The following is a 14,087-nucleotide window of genomic DNA, read 5'->3' as shown; positions in this document are numbered from 1 at the left end:
GTCGTAGTTTTTCGAGTTGGGGATCTAGGTATTTTTCTGTAGCATTTACCTTTCTCACATCGTCGTTTGCAGCGAGTTCCGCCATTTTGTTTCTCTCCACGCCGCTGTGTTCTGTCTCCACCGATCCTCCTGAAGCCGCGAAAAACGTCTGTAAGTTTTTAACTGCCTTCGGATCGTTTTTCTTTTTCTTAGTGGAGTTTGTGTACATTATTTTCCTGCAAATTTTCCTTCGTTGTAGCGAGTTAGGGCGAGATTTGGGTTCGGGGGGATTGGAGCGCTCTCAACATGCGTCCATTCCTCTCCTCTGCGACGCCACGCCCCCTGTCTTTAGCAATTTTAAGAGTTTCCTCAGTCATCCATTTAAGTGTCTCCTTTCTTTTGGCTACAGGAACAGTCTTTGCAATTCTTCCTTGATAATATCTCTGGTTTCAGCCCATAGTTCTTCTGGTTCATGATTAGTATTGAAAATCTGTTCTTTACATGATCTTTAAATTCTTCAGGAATATTATTTAGATTATATTTGGCACTATGGTTCTTTGAGTTTATCTTCAGCTTTATTCTAATTTTTGATATCAGCAACTCATGAACTGTACAGAGAGAATAGAACTTCTCTGTCTTCTGCTTCCAATTATGTAATAATCTGTTTGGTTCCTGTATTGGCTACCTGATAGTTTCCACATATACAGTCATCTCGTTGGTTGCCTGAAGCATGTGTTAGCAATGAACAGATTGCTGGCTTCACAAAAGTCTATGAGTCACCTTCCTGCTTCCTTTATGATTCTAGCCTAAATGTTACAATAATCTTTGATTCGGCTTTGTTTCCTCTTTTGTGTTCCAGTCACCTATGATTACCAGCCTATCTTGTTTTAGGTGTATGGTTAATTTCTTCTTGGATGCTTACATAAAAGTTTTCAGTTTCTTCCTCCTCAGCATCTGTAATTGGAGCATAAACTTGGTTATGTTAACAGGCTTTCCATGACATCTGATGGATATGAATAAATCAGACTTAGTGTTATAGCTCTTGACTGCTTGTGCTATGGCATATCTCACTATTAGAGCAACACTGTTTCTTTTGAGTTGGTCATTTCTGCAGTAAAACACTTTGTAGTTTTCTGACTGAAAATGTCTTGAGTCGGTCCACGTTAGTTCTCTTACACCCAGGATTGCAATATTTAAAAGTTCCATTTTTTGTTTTATGATTTCTAGCTTACCTGGCTTCATACTTATCAAATTCCATATTCCTAGTATGTGTATTGCACAGTTCTGAACATTCCTTTTGCATCTGTTCACACCTGGAACTGGACATCCTTTCAGCTTAATCCAGTCCCATCAATAAGAACAGCACTTTTCTTACTTGTCTTCTGCTATTTCCCAGTAGCCAGTTGAGTGCTATCCAACCTGGGGGTGGGGGGCAGTCTTCCAGCACTGTATCTTTTTTCATTTTGTATTGTCTCATCATAGGATTTTCAAGATAAGAGATTAACGGAAGTGGTTTACCATTGCCTTCTTCTGTGCAATACTAATCTGGATTAGTTGGTTACACTGCCATTGTCTGTGAAAGATCCTCTGCCACTGTCATCTTCCACTACTGCTGCTACCCCGTAGCTAGTCTTCAAGAATTCCTCCACTCCCATTAGCACTGGAACAGTAAGTTCTCTTCTGCTGATGTGACCGTATGTGAAGAGGATGGATGCATCTGAGAGTCTGTCTAGATGAGATGCCTGAACGCATGTTTGTCAAGTGATGAGAGACATAATGTTAGCTGGGAAGCATAGTTTTGAAAGACAGAGCTGGCGGAGATCGCTCTTGAGGGGATGGGTTCTCTCACAACCCTCCGCCATCTCTGGTGTCTCCCCTTGCAGAGCCTTTGCCCCGCTGAGGCTCAGTTAATTCAAAGTTTTAAGCAGTGAGGGTAGCAGGATAAAAGCTCCAGAAGGGGAGACGTACCAGAGTAATATATCCACTCTTGCACTGGCAAATGTAATGAGAAAAAAAGCTTTTTAAAGCACTTTAAAAAGCTTATGAGACCTCAGACTTGTTGAATTTGATCCCAGTGATAGTTTTCCCCTGGCCTTCTTGACAACATAGCATGATGACTGGAAATGACTCCAAATTCTGTGTTCGTTAGAAATCAGTGTCTGTATTTTACACAGTTTGACTATACTGAATTTGACTGAAAGGTTTATGAAGACTAAGCACACAATATTTATTAATTTGATATTAATCTGCCCCTTTAAGAACCTAAGTCCAAGACTGTGGATTCAAATAAAGTAGACTTATGGTAAATTGTTATCAGTGTACTTTCGAATAGGCCTCTTGTTGTTCTCCATTCTGTATTTGTGTAATTCTCTCTATGTTATACTTCTTCAGCTACTTGTCTCTGGACAAGTAAAATTAAGAGCAAGGAATTCATTTGAGTACTGTCATTTTAGACCTTTGTACTTGGGCAAAAGCCTTCTTGGCCTTAGACACATCTGTCTCTTTCTTGTTTGCAATCTGCTTATTCAGCAGTGATCTACTTGTTTTTTCTATGCCCCTCTTCCAGAGCTCTAACAATTCTCCAGACTTCTATATTATTGTGTTCTTTGGAAGAAAGTCTAATATAGTGTTCATGTAGGAATCATAAATAAACTGCTGGTGAAGAAGTTAATGTCTGGTCCAGCAAAATGTGCTTACTGATTTGCTACCAGGGTTTTAAATTATTCTAAAATAGATCATAATATTGTCTAAATCATGTTCTCCTTTAAAATGCTTCAGACCATAGAAAGGTTGCATTGTCAGGAATCTGAGTTAAGCATTTTGAAAATAAAGGATAGTTAACAAATGTACTGAAACAGCCAAGTATCTTTAGTTATTCAAAATGGCTGTAGCTTGTTATAATCCTTTCAGTTATAGTTTTGTTTTGTTTTGTTTTTAAAAAAGGGTCACAGGTTCACAAAAATGGGGAAAGGGATAAGAGTTCAGTCAAAGGGCATGGCAATATGAGCTGCTGTATAATAAATATATAATGTTATTTCATCACAAATGTAAGAATTTTGGTTATTGCAGCACATGACAAAGATGAAACAATAGTTTAGTTTGGCATTTCTCAGTGTGGGATTTTTTTTCAAACCTCTGTGTAGCAATATTACATTTTGGTTTGCATTTTGTAAACGTGCATGTATGAGAAATCAGAAATGAACACTATTGTGTGATAAACCAGTGCTTCGTGGCAATATTTGTATTGTAACAATAGAAAACATTCTACTCTTTGATTCTGTTCCTTGAGGCACACACTAGCGAGCATGGCCAGAAAAAAGCAGAATGCATTTCCTCCATCTCTGCATCTCCTTCAGAGCCAGTCTCCATGGTAACATATTAGACTGAAAGAGATGCGAGGGACTAGAGTGGGAAAGAAATGAGCTAGGAACCACCGAGTGGTGGTGTGTGTCCCTAACGTCAGCGCTTGAGCCTTTTGATAGGGTGGTTTCGGTGACTCCCATCTTCAGCTCCCGTGCGGACCTTCTTTATTAGGATAACCGCTGGTACTGCTGCTTCAGCAACCGCTCTCTTTTTGAAGTTTGGGGTTTTTTTCATATTATTTTCTATCCTTTTCTGTTGTTTGGGCTCCTATTTTTAACAGAGGATGTTCGTCTTCTTGTCAGCAGCAGCCTCTGAGTTCCTTTGCACCCTGGTGTTCTGTAAAGGCAGGGCGGCATGGCTGCATTTTACTTGACCTCTGTAGCGTTTTTTGTGCAATCTCTTCTGTGCTCCCGAAGGAGATAATTGACGATGCAGAAATTCATTGAAGCAGATTACTACGAGCTGGACTGGTATTATGAAGAATGTACGGATGGTAATTGCACCCTTTCATTTTATTGTATCTACTGCTGGCTACAGCTTCTAATACGAGCGCTTCTGTCCTCTAAAGGAGGATTGGAGGATATGGTGGTTCAGCTAAGGTGGACAATTTATAGCATTTCTCAGCATATGTTTGAATCGTGCATCAGACTGCTGTAGGGCTTGTGACCGGTGGGAGTGGCATTGGGATGCATATACTTTTCAGCAGAAGGCAATTACTGATCAGTTTTTATACAAATAACTCTAGCTTGTGCTTAAATATGCTCATTTGCTTTAAAAACGAGTGTTTGGCTTGCAGTGTGAAGCCTATGTAATGGGCACATATTACAGTGTAAAATGTGACAGCAGGCACAGTATAAAATAAGACTTGAATAGACCACTGAGTTTCATGTGTAAAGTCTTTGTTGCAGCAAATGATAAGAGCAACTTCTGTTTGAAATGGTCAGAAGGTTTATATTTTAAGGAGCTTATTATTTCCTTGGGCATCACCACCTCTCGAACTTTCTGTTATCTGCCAGGTTGGCAGTGTCTTTTTCAGAACCCTGGATGTGATCATTGGTCTCGTGATAGAGGGTGTGCGGAGGAGTTACTGAAACTGCACCACTGGTGGTGTGGGAAATTCAAATTTGCTAATGTGGCTGCAGAATTTTCTGGGAACACCAAAATGGAAATAGGTCAGGAAGGTGTTGTGATGCCATCCGGATTCAGTCTGGGAAGGTCCATGATCATAGGGACATGAGATGATGACAGAAAAGGCCATAGCTGTGCAGAAATCACATTTCATAGTCAAGATTTAAAATGATTACCCCAGGCTGGATTGGGCTAGTGTAGAGGCTTTTAGCAGACAAATAAACTGCTTTCGTTGTTCGGCTTTTAAATAGACGTAATTCATTTACAGTCATTTCTGAAAGGGGGTTTGTTCACACCAAAAAAGTTAATAATGATAAAATATCTGATGTTTGAATATGATGATGAAACCTGTGTTACTTACTATTTAAATCTTACCCAGACCATCAAGTATATAGTATTCTGTTTGTAAGGTCATGCTTCAGGCCCCCCCCCCCCAATTTCTGGTTATTTATGACTTATAATTATAAGTGAAATGTTTGAGTGCTGTAAAACATGTATGTCAATTGCGGGGTGGAGAATTGGTAAGACTGCCACCTATCTTGTTTTAAATAGGCTTGTCCAGAAGAACATTGTACCTCCTGACCACTTTTTGTTTAATGGTAGCAAGAAGTGTGCAAGAAAGAAAATGATCTTTTAAATTATAATTCCAACTGGAATATTATTGCAAATACTATTTTTGATCAGATTTTTTAAAAGGATTTATTATGTTCTAAAGCCCAATGGATCAAAGAAAAGGGAGAGTCTCCATAAATAGATTTCTCCTCTTGAACTGTGAAATGCCTCATGAACTTGAGTGTCAGACTAAGATATGGGAGCCCCAAGTTCGAATCCCCACTCTGCCATAGAAGCTCACAGAGTGATTTTGGGCTAGTCACATACTCTTGGCCTAACCTACCTTGCAGGGTTGTTGTGAGGGTAGAATAGAGGAGAGGAGAATGATGGAAGCTGCCTCGTGTTCCCATTGGGAGAAAGGTGGGTTTAAATGAAGCAGATAAGAAAAAGAAAAAAATATAATAATGGAACACACTAGCTTGTATCCTACCACTCTGCTGAGCTAGGTTTGAAGCCCTTCCTCTGACTCAAGGAGCCTTCCTTTGATGGAGGAGATGCTTCATCTGGAGGAAAAGCCTGTTCCATGGGAGGGGGGAGGTGTTCAAGCTTGACTGAGTAGAATGGTAGGATACAAGTCACCAGGGGATCCAGTCAGATCTCCCACTACCTCTCTTATCTTTTTAAAGGGTTTCCTGCAGCCTCATAATAGCTGGATGTAAACTTGCGATAAGAATTTTACCCTACAAACATCTTGATTTGTTGTCCTTCCTCTGTGTTGCACATGATTCTCTGATTCAGGAAGAAATGGGGCAAAGGAATGCAGGGTTGGAGCACAGGGGACAGTAAGACCTCTGTATACCGGAGATTCTTTTCTTGGATATGAAACTCAAAGTGACATCAGGCCTCATCTGTGCAGAAAGAAGAGATATGTCACTGTTATTGGTGCTTGTTTCCCATGGCAGGTGGTGGTCAGCTTGCTGGAGGTTCACTTTTTTGGCCCCATGGCTCTTCTTTTTTGAGAACAGAAATGGATTGCTGTTTGTGGGTCTTAGGATAATGTTGTAGGGATGCATTGTATTAATGTCCCTTTTCTCTAGAAAGGAATGAAGTTCAGGAGAAAAAAAGACCACCAGCAAATCCTGATTGGATTGGGAAACCTCCACTTGTATTCCCTGGCCCAACTCCTCACATGGGCTTCCAAATGCCTCCTTACATCTGGAGCCAGAAATGGAAAGGCGTGCTAACTCCTGTGACAGATTATGGCACATGGGCAGCAGTTGATTCTACAGGCCCCAGGCACTCAGCCGCTAAGTATGCTCCATCTGGCCTTTGTGCTTCTCTGTGGCTCAGGTGGAAGTAGACCAAAGCCATGTAAGGATTTCTGCACAATGGATGGCAATTGCCACTCATGTTGAATCCTTTGATTCTGCTCACAGAGTAGGGTTGCCAATTTCCAGGTGGGACCTGGAGTTTTCCCAGAATTACCGATGACCTTCAGACCATAGAGATCAGTTTCCTTGGAAGAAATGGCAGTTTTTGGAGGATGGTCTGTATTTAACTACAGTCCCACTGAGCTCTCTCTCATCTCCAAATCCCACTCTCCACAGTCATTGCCCCCAGATCTCCAGAAATATCCCAGGCCAGAGCTGGCAACTCTAATGCAGAGTTGCATCAGATTCTAGGCCTCATCCACGAGGAACATTGCTGCCTCATCCTTCTGGCTGGATTACCTCCTGGAAGTGTCTCTTCCATGCCTTCGTGTTTTATCTTGGTGCATTTGCTTTGCAAGGTTCCTCGCTGCTCTGAGGAGAAGCTATTATTCACCACCCTACAGCGCGAGGCCTCTCCTGGGTGAAACTCTTCTTCTCGTAACCATTCCCTGCAAGAGATCTGCCTTACTCTGAGGCTGTTTTGCAGCTGCTACTAGGGATTTGATCACAGCGGCACAACAGGATTTGTGCTTGATCCTTGCTCTTTCAGATTGGGAGAGACACACAGGCTGCAGAAACCTCTGCAGCGACTCCTGTAGCCATCTGTGCCATGGTTCAGCTCTTTCACCTTCCTCCAGGTGCTTCCCAGCTGGGTGGATGTACCCAAGGATTGCTTACTTTTGGTGGGTGATGCTTACTTCTGCACCCAGTGGCCATATGAAAGCAGTGGCCTGTCATATCAATGGCTGTGTGCTCCGTTGTGCTCCTGAAAGTAGGGAACAGGCAGTTGGCATTCACAATCTTAGCATCATGTCTAGATTGGAGCCTAAAAAATTCACCCCAACTCTTCTCAGGCAAGGGAGAAGCCATGTTCCGTGGAGGAGAGCTGTGGTGCTATATTGTCCCTTCAAAAAAGAGTACAAGAAATGTTTAGAATGATGATCGGTTGGTTGAGGATACCTTGAGGAGTGTCACACAATTTGGCTGTTCTGGGATTGTTCCCCTTACTTGTCACAGAACACAGAATGAACTTTAGTGGGTTCAAACTTTGCTCAAGCGGCCAGGTTTGTTTAATGAACAGAGGATTATTGTTCTGTTTCTTATTGTAATGCTAATTTCTTTGTTTAAGAATCTCTAATAAATGATTTAAAAAAAAGACTTCTGCAGCTGTCAACTTACTAAAAAACTATAAAAGAAATCCAAAACTCAGTTAGCAGTAGATAAATCGCTTCCTTAAAATCTCCTCTCCTCCAGTCTCTTCAGGGGAGGTCTCTTCAAGGGATGAAGAAAGCTGGTACTGACATGATCACCCTAACTATGAATATTTCTGGAAACTCTTACTTTGATCAAAGAAGTGATTGAGACTGGAAGGGAAAGCAACCCGTGGGCTGAACTGCACCTTCTTTCCCCCGTTTCCCCCTCCCTCTTAAAAAACGTTTTATTTTGCAACTGCAACTTCTGATCAACTGTCTGATCAAAGAGCTGAATGGTGTGTAGAGAGAATGTGAGCAACTTCCTCCCCTGCACATTTGACGAAAGCCCCTTCTGAACTGCTGCTTTTTACCCCTGATGTGGAAAAATGATCAGTACCTGTGTAAGTTTACTCCAGCAAAAGTAAAAGCAACTCCAGGTGACTTTTTTCCAGCCAAAAAAACAAGGGAGGAAAGGGTTAAAGTTTACATTTTTGTTTTCCTTGATTGAACAAAGTTGCACTTGCAACTCTCTGTTTATGCTATAGCAATAGAAAAGAGCAAGCGTCCAGTAGCACCTGTAAGACTAACAAAATTTGTGGTAGGATATGAGCTTTCGTGAGTCACGGCTCACACAGCTACTCATCTTGTTTATTCGGTGTAAGGCTGATTGGCACAAGCAGGAAACTACTTGATATTGGTCTACTTCTGGTCCCTTCTGCTGCTATGATTTCAATTCACTTGAATCTAAAACTGTTCACTCTTGAACTCTTTCCTCTTCTTCCCATGCAAACTCCTTTTAGTATGGTTCACAAATCTCTGAACAGATGGGTTTGTTTTCCCCAACATTATAGTGGCTGCAGATGCTGAAAGGTCCTCTCTCCCTGCTTCCTTTGTTTTTCTTCTTTCTGGGTAACACGTAGCACAGCTCACTTTGCCAAGCCATCTGATATACCCTACTAAACTTTGCTTGACCCCTTGAAGGCTTCTGGTTTAGTGGGTTTAAGTAATGCTTGCACTGTGCTTGAGGCACACACTGTCGTAGTAGGCTGCGAGCTGATCTACAGATTCAGGTTCGTTTTATTGTATATGGCCATTGGCCTTCACAATATCAGAACACTCTCAAATATCAATACATTATCAAAATAATCAGGTAATCAAACACTTCAAAACCACAGCTGATCTACCGGTATATAGCCTTCATACTCATACAAGCATATCTTCAGTGTTTTGTTATGCAAGATTTCTCTCGTTCTGATGTGTCTCATAATAGTTTGGGCCTGTGGTTCTGCTTTGATGTAAAATCTTGAAGCCTACGTTGGATCTGACCAAGCTTTTATCTTTATCGTAAATCCCTCCTAGACTGGCGCATGAAAGAAATTAAGAAATAAAGTCTCCTGCATAATGCTACTTATGAACCTCCTAAAGTAAGTGACTGCTATGTTGTCTGAATAGGACAGCACATGGATTTTGTATGCCTGTATAGGCCCTGTGTACACTACACAAAACCCTGAAGAATCCAGTTCCAATTCATATCTACCAAAACAGAGAATCTGTGTGTTGCCCCTTTCAGACAACATGACAACTACTCATATCGAGAGATTCATTTTTGTGGCTTCTGCCACTGTGCAGTCCCATAGTACAGAAGCCACTGGGGCTGGGGGGGCCGGGTAGAGACTGGCCCTTCCTGCTCCAATGGGTGCTCTGAAGACAAGGCCTGAGAATGACAAAACCTTCTCCTACAGGGTGTCTTTAAGGTGGGATGCCATGTCACTACTTGCTTCCAGTGTGAACTGCTTACAGGTAGTACTGGCAGCAATATTATGTGACACAGAAAACATAAGGAGTACTTGCCAGTCTGGGCCCTTTTTGTGCCGAACTCCTTACATTTCTTGATGAACACTTTCTCTGTCAGTCTGACGGAGAAAATGACATACAAGAATGACAAGAACCGCGCAGCAGTAGGGTAGGGCGATACTGAATCGAATCAGCTGAACAAAGTATAGAAAGCAGGCCATTTTTTCTCATGCCAAAGGTGAGGAAGGAAACCACAAGGGGAGCAGTGGAGAAATGAACTTCACTCCATGTTGATGAAATAAGAAGTGAGGGAAGGAGGAGTGCCTCTCCCTCCTGAGACACGTGTTGATTTTGGCGGGAAACCCTCTGTGCAGCAACCCCTTGCAGCTGTTCAAAGCGTTGGAAAGCTTTGGGACTTTCATCTCCTTAGCTGGCCTGTCTGTGCACAGTCCCAGCATGCACTTTACAGAAGTCGACTCAATAAATAGCAGTTATAGATAAGTACAACCCTGTTATCTACGTGCAGTTATTTCCCAGTACACATGGATGTGAGCATTTGAAAAAGGGCTGAAAAGAATGGCTAGCAATGCATGCAGGCACAGTTATGTACTGTTTAAACAAAAGGCTAGGTTGACTGAGAATAGATGACAAGGATATTAACAGACAGATCTGTCTTCCTGGGTCAGAATAGACTTCAGCCTAGAGATGTTCCTGATCCTCAAAGCGTCAGATGAGGGCAGACATGTATAAGATGGAGAAACACATGCCAGATAACTTTCATGATATATGTAGTTACAATAGAAACTAACCATCATGTTGGGATGCTTGGAACCTGTCTCCTAATTTGGGCTGGTTCTGGCTAGGAAGTTACATAGCATTGTAGGTTAATAAAGCCTTCATACCATCTCTGTCTGTTATATCGTTCTTACTGGAGTCCTTTCTTACTTGCTCATTATCTCACTGGCTCCAGATGGTCACACAATAGCTTGTGCTATACTTTTCTGTCTTGCTGAGAAAAGAATGTATTTCCTCTACATAAGATGGCTCCTTTTATATCATAATGATGACAGAGGTCTGGTGAAGCTGATGCAAAAAGGCTAACAATGAATAACCGGTAGGTGGAGAGAAGACTATATGTCTCGGATTCAAGTGTATTTCTACATTTATGTCCCTTTCTTCCCTTCAACCAAAGTTCATGACTGCCACGAACATACGGGTTCATGACTGCATGTTGAGGATTCTGCCAAGTCTGCCAACATTCAGTGGTAGCATGAGGGCACTGTGCTTGCACCGTTCTTGATCAGTACTGACTGGAGAAGTTTTCCCTGCCGATTTCAGGGGATGCTTCCTGCCTACAGGGTCTCCCCCAAGCTGTCTCCCTTTCTCCATTTGGGGCTCAGCATGTCTGTACACCAGACACTCACTGAGCTAAGAAGTAAAGTGATTCTTGAGTTTTGGTGTTAAATTATGGCTCGTAGCGGACAAGTTGGCATGGGGTTGGTTCTGCAGGCTTCCAGGTTATTTCCAGGCTCAATTTAAAAGTGTTGATTTTGACTTGTAAAACCTTGAATGGCTTAGTTCCAAAGCATCTGAAGTATGATACTTTGGAACAGTTCACCTGTATGAACCTGACTGGGTGCTGAAATTTGATTTTGTAGCACTGCTAACATATTTGTGTGACAGAAATGGTTTTATTCTAGTCTAGATTATGTTGGTTGATGTCATTTGATGAGGTTTTAGTTTTTTAATCTGCTGCTTTGATTCCTTTTGAACCCATTTTCACAATACTTTCAAATCTATATTGTTTATAACAAACACTGAGTAATCAGATAATGTTTTCCCTTCAAGAAACTCAGGTAAGCATACATAGTCTCCCCCATCCTATGGTATCCATACTCTGTATTCTTACAACTCTGTAAAGTAGGTTAGTGAGAGGCCCAAGATCACCCAGCCATAGTCCAACATTCTGACAGCTGTGCTGGCACTACTTGTGGCTGAGGATAATGGAATCCGCAAAACCAGGCCAACCACAGAAAGGTGTACTTGGGGAACTCACCAGAAAGCTGTGGTTTTGTAAATTGACCCCTCTCCCTGATCCAGTAGCTGGATAAGAAAAATTACTCCAGAAGCAGACAGAATATTGAGAGCAACTGAGTTTCAGTTTAAGGAAAACCATAGCAGGAGGGGAATTTGGCCTGCTCAAATCCTTGAGAGTTTTTAGTCTCCTGGGAAGTAAGAGTGTCTTTAGAGACACGGTGGGATTTCCAAATGGTCCATTCCCCTCCCCATCTCTTACTGGGCCCAGTTCGTTGTTTTATATATTTGTTTTATTTATTAAAACATTTATACTTTGCTTTTCCACATAGTTCAAGGCAGAGATAGGTAGATAGAGTGGTTTTATAGCATTAATGTCATATAATTTATTCTGTAAGGTGCTTTGACTATATTTTTGTAGAAATGTGGGATGTAAATGTCCTGAGTAATAAATAGTGTTTATGAATATTGGACTTCTGGGTAGATACTTCAAATCCCTCATAAGCCCTGAAACCTACTGGATGTCTCTGAGTCTAACCTATTCTGCAGAAAGTTGTGAAAAAAAAGAGATTTAGTTTGTATAATGAACTTCTTGTGGGGGGGAATACAGATGCGATAAATGTCAGTTCAAACTTTTGGAATAATTTCTCTGTCTTAAATGATGGGACAGTTTGAATAACTGCAAGAAATCTCCAAGCAAATCTTTTTATAATTTCAGATAACAATGTTAACATAATGCATGCTGCAAGGAATATTCGCTAAGAAAAGCTGTAAGCAAATAATTGTCTCTACTCAGGCAAAACATGGGCGTGTCGAAAAGAGAGAAATAAGTATAGCATTATTTTATTAAGAAATAAGCATGCGGATGTGGGCAGTTACACCAAATACTTAGTGAGCTGGGCTACATAATAAAACATTGTTTGGCAAGGTTTATATTTGTCTTACTTCCTCTTTGGTTTCTATGGAACAGTTACAATTTTGTAAGTGCTTGGCTCTGGATAAAGTGCCCTATGTCGAAGTCAGGTACCAATGTAATTATTGCTTTGATATGCAAAACGTAACACAATAACACCATCTCTTTGAATTGGATCAAAACGTATCTCATGCACGGGTTGCAAATATTAGTTGTGTTACTATACTTGCATCTGTTGGAAAATCTGCTGGGCCTCAAGGAATTTGTACTGTTTTGAAGTTACTTACTGTAACCCCATGCATATTTATTCTGAAGTTATTTCTACTGTGACACATGGGCCTTAGGAACCAGTCTAACAATACAAAATCTATTTTATGTCTCATGTGTGCTGAGAGTACTGTGCTTCCTAGGCACACTTAGGGCTGTAGCACCAGCATGGCTGTTTTCATAAACTGAAACAACCCAGGCATGCTCCACTTGGAAACTTACATACAGCTGTCATTAACATGCAAGTTTCCCAGTGGAGCAAAAAGCAGCTCTCTGGAGCCATTTTTACTTCATGAAAATGGCCTGTAGGGGGTGCTGAAGCCCATTTCCACATGTGCCATGCTTGTGCATCTGGAAGGCACAGAGTCCCCATCCCCACACACGTGTGATACAGAATTGTCATGGTGACTGTAAGAACTTTGTGTATGTGAATCAGCCCTTATTGAAGGATCCAGAGGACCACATGACTAGTTCAGCATACCCAAGGGAACGTTGGGCTGGCATTTTTTTAAACAGCAGTCCAGCCAGTATGTTGTGACATGCCAAATCGCTTTTGAACCTCAGGGTAATTCCAAAAGCATATTACAATAATTTATGATAGTATTTCTTTAAGGGGGGGCATTTCTCTGGGCATGCATGAACCCTTGAGCATGCCTAAAGTAGCTTTTTGATCTCAAGCTTTGTAATTATTTCTACCTGAAGTTATGCCAAGTACAATCTTGATTCTGCAGATTTGATTCTTTCGTTCACCTTGAGCAATTGTAAATTACCTTCTTGATGATTTGGATAAGAGTTGCTCATTTGACAATTAGAAGCAGCCTGTGAAATAGAAATGACAGGGAGTTAACACAATTAAGTATAATAACCACAGTTTAGTTTTCAGTAACTTAATTTTCAGCTCAGAGTGATGCTGTATGTGCTTATTTGACCGCTAGTGAAGCATCTACTTGTCTTAGAGAAGCTGTTTTGAGAAGAAATAAATATATTTTTGTAGTTGCCTAGGTAATAGCAGACGCAAGCATTTCATGTGAACAGTGTCTTGAATTGTGCGTGGTTTTAAAGATGTAATTTACTTAAATTAACTAGATGTGTGTTGGGGGGAAGCTGAATAAGTTTGTTAGTGTTTCTAGTCTGCCCATCTTGGTTTCTTTACTGCTCTTTCAACCATGTAGCCCTTACCTCTTTTAATGCACTATGGAGGAGTTGTAACTTTACCATGGCAGGTCTCTTGTTCAGTTTAAAGTTTACTTAGCAAGTTTTGCATCTTCACTTTTTGAGACAAAGCAGAAGTGTATTTTAATACCTTACAGCTTGTGCTTAACCAAATTCCTCTTCAAGCCATCCCTTGATACTGCATTCAGTCACAATTTAGACACCATAGATGGAGTTTTCTTACTACCTATAATCTTTGTGGCCCCTGTAGGCCCTGCTGCT

The 14,087-nt window shown here is 41.2% G+C and overlaps 1 protein-coding gene across 7 annotated transcripts in view; it reads left to right on the top strand.

Moving 5' to 3' along the window:
- TRAK1 (trafficking kinesin protein 1) overlaps nt 1-14,087 on the top strand; it is a 157,672-nt gene that overhangs the window by 88,182 nt on the left and 55,403 nt on the right. The gene's annotated exons all lie outside the window — the stretch shown is intronic.

The sequence above is a fragment of the Eublepharis macularius genome, chromosome 11 (assembly GCF_028583425.1).
Source record: "Eublepharis macularius isolate TG4126 chromosome 11, MPM_Emac_v1.0, whole genome shotgun sequence".
In the NCBI taxonomy this organism is placed as follows: Eukaryota; Metazoa; Chordata; class Lepidosauria; order Squamata; family Eublepharidae; genus Eublepharis; species Eublepharis macularius.
This window is presented reverse-complemented; position numbering and strand designations above follow the sequence as displayed.